We start from the raw sequence: 12,725 nt of genomic DNA on the forward strand, positions 1-12,725 counted from the left end.
ACACCAAGTCTGATGAATACTTCGCAGAGTATGTGGATCGACTCTATTAAACACAACTAAAATATTACAGTTATCTCAGATCACTTTAGGTATTTGTGTATATCGCTGTGTAACATAAATCATGTCTGTGTTTTTGTATCTGCCTCGAGAAAATATCCGAGCTGAATTTGATTGTTCGTCCAGCATCACATCATCGTATACTAAGAGATTATTAATAAATCCATCAAGGTGATCTACAGATGGGGCTTCATCAATATAGGTGATAAAATCAATAATATCATTGCCGTCCTCGTCCAACAACTTTGGGTTTTCATTAAAATCCTTAAGCACATCGTAGCATCGTTGATCATCTACATATAGTGCCCAAAAATATAACTTATCCCACTTGAACTATCTCATTATCGGATTAAGTAACAGTCCGTCTTGCCAGACCCAGATGGGGCTATGATAATTGCTCTGATATAATTTGGTAGCGCTGGATGATGGTTGACTGGCTCTTGCTTTCGTGTCGCTGAAAAATCAATGACATCCATGTTGTAGAAATATAATAATAATGTGGATTTATACTGTGTTCGATGCAGAGCATCTATCACCAAAAGTGGATTAACAAAAATAATAACAAAAAATAAAAAGCGTGCACTTACAGGTAAGTGTGTAAAATGTGGTACACGCAAATGCAAATTTATCTCCTTTGAAAAATCAAGGAAAACAAGTAGTGATATCGCTGCTTCACTGGGAAAATTACTAGGAGGTCCATGGGCTAAATACCCAGGAGAAAAAACATTTTCCTGGATATAATTATTGTCGTCCAGGAACCCGACCTGCGACGAGCGAGATCAACCAAAACCTGGAGAGTATTCAATAAATGAGATTGATCAAGCATGTCACGTTCATGATGTAATGTAAAAACTAAGGCTTTACAACAACGACATTTTGCAGGTGTCAAGTTGATTAACTCATTAAAATCCATAAAAATAAATCTCTCAGAGAAAAAATTGCTAGCTTCCAAGTAAAATCCGCGATGAAAGGTAAACAAGTGTTAGGGGCTAGTAATTAATCAGTCGATTATTATTATAATGGAATCGATTTAATATAGCCCAAGATGATATTGGCTGGGTAGAGCAGCGATTAGTAAACCTGCTGATGCAGCAAATGTCACACGTTCTGTTGTTGCAGATTGGTTAACACGACAGGCAATATGGCAATTTCATCTACCACCACTTAAATAAATTCAGTACGCACATTTTGATGTCAGCGGTCCCAATGAAGTTCATCAGGCAGATATTTTGTTTTTACCACATGATGCTATTAAAACACGTAGACGTCAATCACGTACATACAAATACGATTTGACTGTCGTTGACTGTCAGCGACACTACATATTTCATTCCAGATAATAATCTTTGGAATATATTTTTCACACATTCGTTCAGGCGTCCATGTATCTCCCTTCCATCGGAAGAAGCTGTGATGAGTATAAAATTGAACTCCTCGCTCTTTCATTTCTCTGGCGAGTCTATGTTTAGTGGTTAACACAATTATACCAAGTCCACGAAATAATTCGATCACACGTGTTGTTTTACTAGAACCTCGCGGTCCATTCAGATAAACAGTCTTATGTCTGGTCACATGATTATATACCGATGGTGCAGATGACAATTCTGATATTTGATTATTTTTGTAATTCTGTTATAATATATATTATTTCCCCTGATTAGGAATCAGGAATGAAAATCAATGACGAACGAGAAGATCTAAGATCGTTCCTTAGGAGCGTACATACAGATTTATATTCAAAACTTCATATCACAAATCAAGCAAGTGTCCGGTCTGGCCAGTAAGCTTGAAATGTATCCTTGATAATAGCGGAGTATGACATCGCAGATAAACTGGATTACCGGGTTCTAATACAATAAAAATCCAGGGGGTGCTTGAGATGTAAATGTATATAAAATATATCCTTGTTAGGCCTGAATGGATTTTTCAAGATCTACTTGATAAATGCTATCAATTGCATTGCATACAAAATTGACAGCGATTTTTGATGTTATATTAACAATTTCTGATGAAATGTGACAACCTCCATCGTATGGATCATTGTTATATCTGAGAATATTTGCTGGTGGGGTTATTTTTCTCCCTGATTTGGTAATTTAGGAACGTTTTCATCGATGATATCGTTGATACTTTTTTTTTTAGCTCGTCGTAATTAAATCCTCGTAATTTAAATGCCGGTATTCTGTTTCGGTTATTTTATAGTGATTGAGAAACAACCGTCTAAGATTCTTTATATAGGGTTTTGTAAACAGTTCATCATATCTAATCACTGTTTAAATAATAGCTTTGTTAATATATTAAGATCTGATGTAATCTGGTTTAGATGTTGTATCGCTTCATTAATATGTTGTTTTACATCGTTATAGTAATTTTGTGCAATATTGGAAAATAAATTTTGTAGGTCGCCAAATGCACATGCATGTTCAAGTTTAATTATGTCGAAAGATGATAAAATTGTTTCGTGACCAGTAATAGCTAGTTTTTTTCTCTTATAGACAAAATTCTGATATTTACCTGCTGAAATTCTGACAACTTGCCAATCAGGAGTTGCATCATCTTTATTTTTATTTGCAAATACAAGCGAATTATTGGCTTGTAATTCACCAAATGATTTTGATCTGATATTTGACCAGCTGTAATATGCTCGTAATTGTGCTAGTACTATTTCTTTCGCTGGAATTGCAGTTGGAAAATTAACGCTAAATTCAGGATTAGTTGAGCTTACCGATGTCATCGTTGTTTTTTTACGGGGCTGTATTAACGACACTCTGTTGTAGTAGTCCTTTCGGCGTTGACACTATTATTATTATTATTTAAATCAGGCGTGGATTCTATCACAGTCATTACTTCCTTGTAAATTGCAATCATCTGTGTAAATTCGAAATCTGATATTTTTCCATCACCAAGACTTTTTGATATTAACGAAGATAATTTAGAGTATGTTTGCGTCGCTGTGTATAATTTTATTATATACTCATGTAATTTTGCATTTGTGCATGTACATATTTTTTTGAAATAATATTAAGACGGCCAGCAATTATTGCTGCAGCTGACACCCAAACTGTTACAACTGCTGATGTCATCGTTAGCGATGGTGTTATTGTTGATAATAATGCACCGGTTCCAGCAATAACAGCAGAAGCCGAATACACAATTATGTCAACAACAACCATACGTCTGCGATATTTTTTTAATACTTTTACTGTATACTCGTCAACGATATTTATTAGTTATTTTTGCCATTCACGTGCTTGATTATATCTGTAATGTTGCGCTGCACGTTGAGCGTTGATCGGAATGTTCATTATATTTAATTAGGTGCGAATTTGGTGACTAATTTAAGACACCACTAGTAAACGAAGCCGAGTTTTTTTTCTTCGGATTCCACAGTATATGTTTCCTCGTCGTTTTGCTTTAACATCAGTGACATGAATCCAGGAGATCCACCTGACGAAGTCAGGAGTGGATAACGCCGTGAAATTGTGGTTGATATTGTAAATGTTGTAACGCCAAGTACTTAGAGCCTGTATATACCAGTGACCTCAGCGCGATGTTTAATGGATTTGCGACCATAATGCTTGTCCAGACGCTACTGTATATACTACACTGCCGGTAATTTTTTTATGTCGGAGAGTTTAATATCGATGGCTGGTGGAATTCAAAAACAAATATCATTAATGGATCTATTTATGTTTCTACGAAAACTCATAAACAATTGTACATGATTACAATAATCAGTTCTAAATGATGTTATTTCATTATTAACTGAAACTAACGAGTTCATCATTGGAAGGATGTATTTTTTAGTTACAGCGTTATTGTCTGATTCTGGTTCTCCAAGTTGATTAATTTTATTATTAGACATATTGAGAGAACCAGTCATTGTATCACCGGATTTTTGTACTCGAAAACGAATAGTATCAAATATCGCTGACATATTAACACCGCGTTTAATTTTTCCATTATTAACAAACACAGATATACTATTTTCAGTCATTCCATTAATTTTAACGATAATATTTTTTAATGAAAGATTACTGGTTTGTAATTTTCTTTGTTTATCTTGAAATACAACTGATATTCGCAAATAAAAATACCGTATAAGTTGCGTCCAACTTCAAAAAGATGAAGATGCAAAGCACATTTACACCGAGGTCTTAAGTCCGAATCCGCCTGCTGTACACCGAAGTCTTAAGTCCGAATCGGCCTGCTGAACTCTTTCAGGTATATTATTGCTTTATATTTGTTGGATAGAATTTCGCAGATTATGGAGCCTCACATTTAAAAGAAAACTTACGGTACCTTGTGGTCTGTGCCATTGGTAATGTGACGAAAGTTTGGTGTCTGAAATTATAGTCGCATTTTTGGAATGTGACCAGATCATTCAAGTAATAATATGTTTTGTTGTTAAGTATATTATATACATTGGTTGCTATGCATCCTATTTTATATATATGTAAGAAGGAATATTTACTTTTCTGAGCAGAACATCGGATGAACAATTATAGTCATTTAAATTCAGTTATTTTTCTCCATTTTGTCAGAATTTTTCTTTTGCTACAGAAATGCCAAATAAGTGGCAATAATTAAGATTTCACATAATAAAGCATTTGTAGATCAGGAATTTAATACAAATGGACCAATAACGGCTGAGATATTGCGAGACATTATGTATTGTTCGTAATTTTGTTTAGAGTCAGTATCTATTACAAAACGTTTCAGTCCTCAGTTTCATGGTCTTCGGTTGTAAAATTATAAATATTTTTGGCGTGTTCTACAGAAACACCGGCTTTGAATTTCTAGTACCGTATGTATTCGCTTTTAAGATGAGTCCAACTGCAAACCTCACAGACCCAGGTCTGCTGTCGCATAGCGCGCGGCAAATATGGGTCTATGCAATTTGTTAGGAGAAATCAGTGGAACGAACAAGGCAGACCTTGATCTGCAGGCGCATTATGCTACGGCAGAAAAGAATCTTTGTTTTTTCTGTTTGAAACCACTTAAAAGCGAGTAGAGACGGTAATTGGCTTTGCATACTATTAAATGCACTCGATTAGTTGCCTTCCTCTTATTTTCTGGGGAAGAAAGAAAAAACCACCACACAAATACCAGGAGTAAAAAGTAACAGTCAAATGACTGCCCAGATGTTCAAAATACACTACAAGAATAATATTACTTTGAATAAAGGTTTCATACCCGTCCGAAGGCCACGAAAACTCAGCATTTTTTTCGTGGCACACTTTGGACCATCTAATTGTAAAGGAAACTTAGAATGCTTTTAATTTCATTCAAAACCCTATCAGTGCAAGATACCCTCTTTTAGCGAGTAATCTTCGATTTGGCAAGAAAGTAAAATAATTTTAACATCAGCGTCAGTTTAAAAAATCTTTATACATTGACCTTACTCAACGGTGTGGACTGACGTATAGACGGAAACGCAAACGGGCGCCAAAATGGTTGTCAAACCTCCATCAAGCCCGGCTTTACAATAGACATGCAAGGACAATTTTTTTCTTCTATTTTTTAAATCCTGAAAATGTTATGGAAGTTAGAGAGATTCGGAATCATGAATCATACTTCTACATATGATGGCATAGTGAGTTAAAAAAAATGTTATGTTGAGAAAGTTAGAGAGACTGGGAATCACGAATCATACTTCTACATAAGATGACATAGTGAGTTAAAAAAATGTCATGTTGTGGAAGTTAGAGAGACTTGGAATCACGATTCATACTTCTACATATGATGACATAGTGAGTTAAAAAAATGTTATGTTGTGGAAGTTACAGAGGCTGAGAATCATGAATCATACTTCTACATATGATGACATAGTGAGTTCAAAAAAATGTTATGTTGTGGAAGTTAGAGAGACTGGGAATCATGAATCATACTTCTACATATGATGACACAGTGAGTTCAAAAAAATGTTATGTTGTGGAAGTTAGAGAGACTGGGAATCATGAATCATACTTCTACATATGATGACACAGTGAGTTCAAAAGCAAACATGGTCAAGCTGTTCACCCTAAGCAGCGGGGGGGGGGGGGGGGGGCGAACAGACCTAAGAGGGTATTTCAAAAAATAAACCTTCTACGAAAATATTGTTCGAAGAAAGGCTGCTTTCCCAAAATAAACGCTTCCACGATGATTAAAAAAACATGCGAGAATATAAAAAAACAATTCCAGGACGGGACCCCTGCTGCTGTAGTTTTTCAAAATATTTTGTCAAGACCAACTCGATGATATCGTGTTCGTGGATCATGCAACGCTATCGTTACAAACCCATGTGGGGTTGACTGGGCGCGACTGAAAAAGTTTTTGAACTTATTAATATCCATGTCGCCGCTGCACCATGTCTGATGAATATTTCGCAGCGTGTGCGTGTCAATGCCGTTAAAAACAGCCAAAACGTTACAATTGTCTCTAATTACTTTTGGTATCTGCGTGTACCGTTGAGTTACATAAATAACATCAGTATTTTTATGTCTGCCTCGGGAAAATACCCTGGCAGGATTTGCTTGTTTATCCAACATTACATCGTCGTATACAACTAAATTATTAATTGATCCATCAATGGAATCAACCGATGGGGCTTCATCGATGTCAGTAATAAACTCAATAACGTCATCGTGATGTTCATTTAATAATCGTGCGTTCTCGTTAAAATCTTTTAATACTTCATAGCATCGCTGATCGTCAACAGACGGCGCAACCAAATACAACTTATCCCATTTCAACCATCTCATTATCAAACTGAGTAACAACTGTGTTTTACCTGATCCAGATGGGCCTATTATTATCATTCAGATAGAATTTGGTAATTCCGCGTGATGTTTAACTGGTTCATTTTTCTTTGTGGCGGAAAAATCAATTACATTCATGATATAATTATATTATGGATTTATATTGTGTAAAATGTCGTTCACGTACACCAATAACAAACCTAACCACGGTTGTTACACGCAATAATAAATAAGCCGCCACGGGTACTTGCGTGAAATGCGGCACAAAGAAATTTAAATTTGTTTCTAGTCAGAAGCCAATCAAAGTAAAGTTAATTTAAAAAAAAAAACCCACAGAGGTGACATTACAGCAAAATTAGCATCGCTGCCAGGATTATTTTGGTCCAAATACCAAGGAGAAAAACATCTCTCTGGATATAATTATTGTGGTCCAGGAACTCGATTCGATATTAGACTTGACAATAACACACCAAAATCAGGAGAAAATCCAATAAATGCAATTGATCAAGCATGTCTCGCCCATGATATTGCCTATCGAAGTAATGATCTGCAGCAGCGACATCTCGCGGATATAAAATTAATTCATACGCTAAATTCTATAAAAAATAAATCGATCAAAGAAAGATTAGCTAGTTGGTTAATTAACACTGCAATGAAAGGAAAATTAGCGTTAGGTGCTGGTAATTAATATTATGGAATCGATTTATTATTCTCCTGTTGGATTTTGGAAAGGTAAAACAGCGATTAAAAAACTTGCCGCGGCTGCTCGAGTAAAACCTGCTACTGCTGCAGCGTGGTTATCTAAGTAGGCTTTGTGGCAAATTTATCTTCCGCCGCCTAAACGAATTGAATACGCGCATTTTGACGTTAGTGTTCCTAATGAAGTTCATCAGGCTGATATTATGTTTTTACCGCATGACACCGTTAACGACAAAACATACAAGTACTTGTTAACAATAGTTGACATCGCAAGCAGATACAAAGAAGCAAAACCATTAATAACTAAAACAGCAACTGAGGTTGCAAATGCATTTAGAAAAATTTATCAACGAGGGTCTGGACCACAAGGTGGTCTGCGATGGCCAAATTTACTTCAAATTGATCCCGGCAGAGAGTTTTTAGGTGCTGTGTTATCGTTGATGAAACAAAATAATGTTAAAATACGACGCGGAATTCATAACGATCAAGCAATTGTTGAACGATTTAATCGAACACTTTCTGAACGATTATTTGGATATCAGTATGCGAGAGAGTTTATTCACGACAAGAGATCCCACGAATGGGTTACAAGGTTACCAAGTGCTGTAGCGGCAATAAATAATGAAGTAACACGGGCAATAGCGATGAAACCAGCTATCGCGATTACAAAAAAAAAAAAAATATACCAATCCGGCGACGTGATTTCTCAACACGGCCAATGTTAGGTAATATTATTGTACGATATTTATATAAACCAGGCGAAGCCGAGGGCGGCAGAAAAAGAGCAACGGATCCCATCTGGAGTACAACAACACATAAAATATCAACCGTGACAAGATCGTCAGGTAGACCAGCGATTTATATACATGATTCACTTGCTCCTCAACGTGGATTTACTCGTGAAGAATTACAAGCAATTCCCGCGGACACTCAATTACCGCCGCAATCACTTAAATAATCAATTCCACGTCGATTACATTCCAAACACGCCAAAGTGACGTTGGTGCGATTATGACCGAAATTATTATTTTTCCTGTCAACGGTAAACTGCCTTGAATCGTTTTTCTGATACTGCCACGTCATTATACAATTACAACCTGAACAGTGATTATTTTGTTGTTGTTTCAGCGACATTATAAATTCAACATCTAAGTCAAATTCGTAATTATTTTTTTATCAAATTGTTTGTAACTAAATAATTTTTTCTTTATTACGTAATCGTTAGTTTCATCGTCGCTTATTAACCCATCTAAAACGATCCGTCCTAGTTGAGATATTTTTCTAACTCTAGATACAGCCAAATAAACTAAATTTGACCATTCTATGCGATCATCGACGATCCAAACCCGTGTATCAGTGATAATTAATCCTTGCGACGAATGAATAGTCATGGCGTATCCTAGCGTCCACGGAGATTTTTCTGCGTTTAACGCGTCCTCAACGAAATTAATATCAACGGTGACAATATCATTCAGCACCAGGTTTTTTTTTCCTTGTCCTGGTACATCAACGTCAAAATTTTTTGTCGTCGCGTATCAGCTGGTCGATAACATAACGGTACCGGCATCGTTGAAAATTTCTCTCGTTGTAATTTAAATAATTCTCGTTGAAGCGCATCACGAACTATATTTCTGCTAGCAACTATTAAATCATTTTGGCGTCCACGTAGACAAAAAATCTTTCGTTGATGTTTCTGAGATTATTTCACGCATTATGCCACATTAAGTTTTATTTGATTGCAATCGAATTAATTTTTTAAATTCACTTAATTTTTTATCAAGTGATCTGTAATCGGCGTCAACTTCTTCATAATAATCAACAAAATTCTTTAGGCAGTCAAGAAGAGATTCTCCATCAATAGAGCTCGGTTGACCGTGATCGCCGCACATAATTACCGCGGTATTTTTCGTTGATAACCAATCTATAAATGTTTTCATCGTCTCCAATGAAACAGTACAAATTTCATCCCAAATAATAACTTTATTTATATATTTTTCTCCCATTCGCGAAGAAGTCCATGTGTCACCGCTGTATTTGAAAAAACTATGATACGTACACGAATTAACTCCGCGGTGTTTCATCTCTCTCGCTAATCTATGTGTTGGCGTTAGCACGACCACGTCAGAATTTTTAAATAATTCTATTATTCGTGTCGTTTTACCGGATCTACCTGGCCCGTTCAGGTAGACTGTTTTATATCGCGATACCGGATCGTACACGGACGGCGCTGATGAAATTTCCAACATGGTATCGGAATAATATTTATCTTCAACCACGATATCGGCTGGCTCACAATAATTAAGAATATTTTCGTCTTTGATTCTCCGCGTGCCCCATGAACCATCGCCGGTTAAATTTGTCAGCGCCGGTAAATGTTTTCTATCGATGTAAAATGAATCAGTAGCTACTCTAACTGCGTCGCGGGGAAATCTGTTTATCATTGAAAGTAAATTTATACTTACATACGCGAGCATTGATGCTCTTAAATGAGTATACTGCGGTGACTCTCCATCGATGTAACTGACAACGGTACCTAATTTTGTTCCGTCGGATAAATAAATACTTTCTCGATTACAAAATACACCCCTCGATGCGGTATCAGCAGTTAAAAAATCTAATTCAGCGTCGTCCATGATTAACCTGCAATGATGTCGTTGATGATCATATGCGCCGCCCTGAGTAAACTTACCAATTATTTTTCTACCTAGGTCTTTTGCGTCGTTGTGTTCCGCTGGCAACCAAACCGGGGTTTGTTTTCGATATGATATAATTGCTTCGCTGATCGTCAACGACGTTAGCATCGCCGAATCCAACATGTATCTCAGCAGCACTATTGGTACCCATCGTTGTTCTGAAAAATGCCGACCAAACCAAATATAACAAATTTTATGTAAATTTATAGCAAACTGAAATGATACCACACGAGCGAACCCCGTCGCGGAGAAATCCGGCAGCGGACCATTAATTGACACACGAGTCATTTCGTCGCAAGGATGTCCAAATCGTGTAAAGTATTTAGCGCATTCACCCAACCCTAGGAAACTTCCAAGGTAACACGCAGTCATGTCAAATGATACCATGTTGGCGCAGTTGTATTCGGTATTCCATAATCCGCCGTGTCCGTATTCAATACAACTCGCCTGAATATCTTTGAGAAATTCTCGTCGCGTCGGCTTCCATTAGTTTTTTTCCCTAGCCGCGTGAGCAACAATCGATGGAACAGTAAAACAATTAATCAATAACTGCTAAGAATTTATTGAGTATTTTTCTGCTAATTCTTTCATTGTGTTATGTAATAATTCATTCCTGTACATGTCACCGTTAGGTCGTACAAACTGACAATATCGTTCATCACTGGAAAACAACCACACCGATACCGGATCGGATTTACTTATTTCGTGAATAAAATCAAATATGTCTGCGGAATTTTCTGAGGAATAAAATTTAACAACACGATCTCGAGTAAATACTGTAACCGCGCTAGTCCACGCATGCGAATTATGATCAACAATTACAATAGGTGCTCCCTTGGATTTATACGCAGATGAATATAAAATTTCCCCCGACAGCGTCTTTACCGTCATGGGGAATTTTAACTTCGCCGATAACGCAGCAACATCATTCACTGACGCACCATCAGCGACTGATTCCGCCCATGTAGTTATTTTTTCTCGTCGTAAATCAGTTAAAGCTGATCCGCGTTTTGCATATGCAAAATGCTCCATCACTCGTTCAGCTACGCAGTTTATCCTTGAAGAGTGTTTCATCAGAGTAAGATTTCCAACATCAGGTTTATTTAGTCTATAGATTCCATAAACAACCGCAGTAACCGGGTACGCCCGTACATGATATGGTTTATCTATGCCGGTTGGCAGGCCGGGTTTGGAGCTACCGCTTACAGTGACAGACTTTTTTCCACCAATTACAGGATCGCGTTTATCACGAATGATCCATACGTCATTGTCGTTGTAAACGATAAATTTTATCCTAAATATAAATTTATCATTACCGAGGGCGCTAATTATTTTTTTAGCTCGTGCGTCGTTCATGGTGTTATCGACGCCGTTAGTTTTCCACGTCGACCATACATGAGCTGCTCCGTCATCGTAAAACTCTTTCTTGGTTTTATTTACTTCATTTAAATCGTATTCGGCATCATCGAGGTCAAATAAACTCATGTTATATTTTAGACAAATATCTAAATAATAATGAATCAATGCAAATGGTTAATGGTTGGTTCGTTAACTTGCTGTGAAAAATCATGCAGGGGTGATTTCTGCGGAAAACACTTAGCATGTATTCGTCCAGGTTGTCCTGGACCAACTAGATGTATACAATGCAGCGTTGGAATACGCGGAAAAACTCGAATATGTACGCGCTGCGGTGGAAAACGCTACCGAGAACTTAAAAGACATTATGACAAAAAACTCATCGACAGTGATATCGCTATCAAATGCGAAGAAGATTATCTAAATAGGTTTTCAAGCAAATTTTGATTTAGACAGATAATAATTACTATATGGATGAAATCTTCACAAAGCATCCAATCATCGATAACTACGAAGCATCCTGCAACGGCGTTGTCAGACACTACAAACTGAAAAACCAGTTGGTAATGTTAGTAATACTGGTTATCTCAAATTTACTACTGGAAAAAAAGATTATCTCAGTCATCGATTTATTTATGAATGTTTTCACGGACCAATCAAAGACGGTCTTGTAATTGATCACATCGACGGTAATAAACTCAATAATAAATTATCCAATTTGAGGGCGGTTACTCAAAGTGAAAACTGTAAATCAGGAAAAAGCGGCGGATACAGAAAATCTAAAGCAGTTAAATCAGTTACCAGCGAGACCGGCGAAGAAATTATATTTCAGTCGATGACCGCTGCTGGTAAATATTTGGATATTAAATCAGCCTCAGTACGACAGGCTGCAAAGGGAATACATAAATCATCGTTTTCTTATCGGTTTGGAACCTGGATCGCATTTCATTATATTCCTCCGATATTAGATGATTAAAATAATATTTTAGAAATTATTCTATTTCAGTAATTATATTTTTTTACTTTTAGAAATATAAATTCGGTATATTATATATATCGAATAATGAGCGAAGAAAATATCAACGATGTAATTGACCCCACTGAGGTATTAAAAATCAAAGAAATAAAAATATCAGATGAACTAGACGCTGACAAGATCACTGCGGATTTCGAAGCA

The sequence above is a fragment of the Sinohyriopsis cumingii genome, chromosome 15 (genome assembly GCF_028554795.1).
Source record: "Sinohyriopsis cumingii isolate HCF-2022 chromosome 15, ASM2855479v2, whole genome shotgun sequence".
Taxonomy (NCBI): Eukaryota; Metazoa; Mollusca; class Bivalvia; order Unionida; family Unionidae; genus Sinohyriopsis; species Sinohyriopsis cumingii.